Genomic DNA, 2,959 nt, shown 5'->3' with positions numbered 1-2,959 from the left:
CAGAGGAGACACCCACTAAGGGGGCCCAGGGAACAGAGCCACACCTCGCGGACCGACCCTGGGCCCCCGCCGGATCCACCGAACCCAGCGAAGCGTAGGGAAGGATGCCAGCCTGTGTAAGCCCGCGAGGCAAGGAGGAACGAGGGCTAGCGGCCCGAACGAACTGGGCCCAAAAGGCATAACACAGGTCATCCCACCGGGAAAGGAATAAAACGAGAAGCCAAAACAGCACGCCGACCAACCAGCCCGGACAAGGGAGGGACCACGTTGGCCGGAAAAAAGCGGTAAAGATACCACCTGAGTCCGAGGCCCCAGGGAAGGGACCCCGGGAAGGACACGGGGGACATGCCGGCGGAACAACCCCGTCCGGCAAAACCCGCAAGAAGGGCGGGGAGCGGAGGAACGACCCCCGCATGTCCATCCGCCCAGCAGACACCATCGCCACCAGGGAAACCTGACAGGCGAGGAACCGCAGAGCCACCGAGGGCCGGGGCCCAAAAGGGCGGACCCCGAAGAGCTCGTAGAACGAGAGAGGGAGTATGCAAGTGTATTGCGATGTGCATAGCGCATGTATCACCCAAAGGCATCAAGGTGCGGGCCTTGGGAACCCGACCTGGTATACCCCTGTGAGATAACCCCAGCAGGATACAAGGCGAGAGCCAGGCATCCCGCCGCAAGGGGCCCAAGTGGAGATTAGGCAAGCATCTGCCCAGAGATGCAGAGTGTGAACACGTGAGACGAGTAGGCACCGGCATGAGACTTCACGAGTCCAAGGAAGTATTGAAGCCCAAGACCCACCGAGGCGGGGAATCGAACCCAGGTCCAGGACCATCTCAGCTACCGGGACTGCCGCCTCCAACCCCTGAGCCACACAGCTCCACTAACATGGAACGCTCCACGAATTTGCGTGACCTCCTTGCGCCGGAGCCGCGGCAATCCTCTCAGTATCGTTCCAAATCATGTATACGTGCCGCCGGAGCGAGCATTGGAACAATCGCGGGAACCCAGCAGCAAAGCCACAACCCCCGAGCAAGCATCCTCCTCCGCTCCAGAACCAGGCCTGCACAAGGAGGCAGGCCAGCCGACAAGAGCCGGCTCAACACCGGCGCCGAGAGCGGGGGACCCAATCACTGTACGGGAAGATCCGGGATCGGCCAGGTGGCTCGAATCGCCAGCTCGGCCAAAGGAGAGGGAACCCGGGGCGGAGGACCCCGCCGGGAGCCAAAAACAGGAATGCCCCAGGACATGCGTGGCCACCACGCGCGGGTGCCAGGCACATCACTCCAAAACAAGTCCATGCGCAGCCGGGTCGAGCACCCAGGAGCACCCCGGCCCTGCCCAAGTGAATCCCCGAGGACCCGCGAAATCAGAGGGCACGGGGGAAACGCGTACATCAGACTGAAAGGTCACGCGAAAGACCAGGCAATAAGGACCCGGAAGGAGGAGTAGAACCCGGGCCGGAGGGCCGAGTCCCCCCCCAGAACCGATCCACCGGAGGCAGACCGAGCCGAGGCACCAGGCGCCGAAACACCACCGGGACAGGGCGAGACAAGGCAACGAAGGAAGATCCGACATAGTCGAGCCGTCACAGAGCCGGACCCCGGGGGAAGGATGGCCCGAAGGGACAGGACCGGCGAAACCGACCCTTCCAGGGCGACTGACCCGGTATATGGAACGCCTCACGAACATGCGAGTCCACCTTGCGCAGGGGCCACGCCAATCTCCTCAGAATTGTCCCAACTTATGGATATGAGTTGCCGAAGTGAGTACGGCCCATACATGGGGACACCGAAGCATAGGTGCCAAGGCGGCAGGTCAGGACCAAAGGATGCCCCCCCCCCCCTGACTGACCCAGAGGGAAGTACCGGGTCCAGGCACCTGACCCCCGAAGGAGGACAAGCCCGAGACAGGACCCGAAGGGACCACCGCACATAGAACAGGGAGCCGTCGGAGGAGAGACCCCGCCTGACGTGATGCCTCACCCACGAAAAAGATGAGGCCGGGCTGTATCAATTGCCCAGACAGGGAACACCAGGACTCCCTCCCGGCGAAGAAGATCCACCAGGCGGGTCATGAGCACCGGGCCAACCCACGGGTCAGAAGGCAAGCCCAACAGCGGCACCCGCAACCGAGAGTGGGGACCCCCACTCGCAGTCCGGCCTCCCAGGCCAACCCAAGGTCCACAGAATAGACAACGGAAGGAGGTGGCATCCGAACCCGTTGGGAAGGGGGGACCCCGTGGAAAGACCGCAATACCAGCAAGACCGGTCACCGGCCAGCCAGCCCGAAGATCCCAAGAACAGCGACAGCCACGGCCCAAGACGGGACGCAACGGAGGCGACAGCCCCCTACCCCCCCCGGGAACCCCCAGGAGTGAGAGGGCCGAAAGCTAGGATCCAGGGGCGAATATTGGAGCGGCAGTACCAGTACGAGACCGGAAAACCGACACCCGGGCCCGGGAGCCAAAACCTGACCGCCCCGACCGACACCCTGAAATCCGGGTGGAATGGCCGAAGGACCCCACCCCTGCAAGGGCGGGTCAACGGGCGCAGGTAGAGGAAGGGAACCCGGAGACTTGCGCAGAGAACGCCCCCAGGGGAACCCCGGGGACAACCCCCGCCGCCGGGGGAGTCAAATGCAAGCTCCAAACAGGAATGAAACACTAAGTAAGTGTGCCCTCCCCGCGTAGGGGTCCTGTCACACTTCCCAGTAGCGCAACTTGAGACAAGACCAGCGTACTACACCCCCGCAAGGGCACCAGGCGCTTGGACGCCAGCAGCTGTAGACTCATCCCGTCTAACCCCCTGAGGCGAAACTTTCACCTTGGGATACCACAACAGCATCGGCAGGATTCGACCCGTGGTCTGTGAGGGCTGTCCGCACCAAAGGCACAAGACTAACCTATGAGCTATAGCTCCTTAGTCCCGGACACCCCCGAGGAGGAGGCCAGGCATCCAAA

General features: G+C 63.0%; 2 non-coding genes across 2 annotated transcripts; both read right to left on the bottom strand.

The window, feature by feature from the left end:
* Positions 1-879: 879 nt before the first annotated feature.
* On the bottom strand, positions 880-986 carry LOC147664916 (U6 spliceosomal RNA). The gene has a single exon (XR_015305082.1). It is a non-coding gene; the product is annotated as a U6 spliceosomal RNA (small nuclear RNA).
* Positions 987-1,663: 677 nt separating this feature from the next.
* LOC147664915 (U6 spliceosomal RNA) lies at positions 1,664-1,770 on the bottom strand. Its single transcript, XR_015305081.1, has one exon. It is a non-coding gene; the product is annotated as a U6 spliceosomal RNA (small nuclear RNA).
* Between the last annotated feature and the right edge of the window lie 1,189 nt (positions 1,771-2,959).

The sequence above is a fragment of the Lissotriton vulgaris genome, unplaced genomic scaffold (genome assembly GCF_964263255.1).
Source record: "Lissotriton vulgaris unplaced genomic scaffold, aLisVul1.2 SCAFFOLD_1854, whole genome shotgun sequence".
Lineage (NCBI taxonomy): Eukaryota > Metazoa > Chordata > Amphibia > Caudata > Salamandridae > Lissotriton > Lissotriton vulgaris.
Note: the sequence above shows the minus strand (reverse complement) of the source record. Positions and strands in the feature narration are given on the sequence as shown.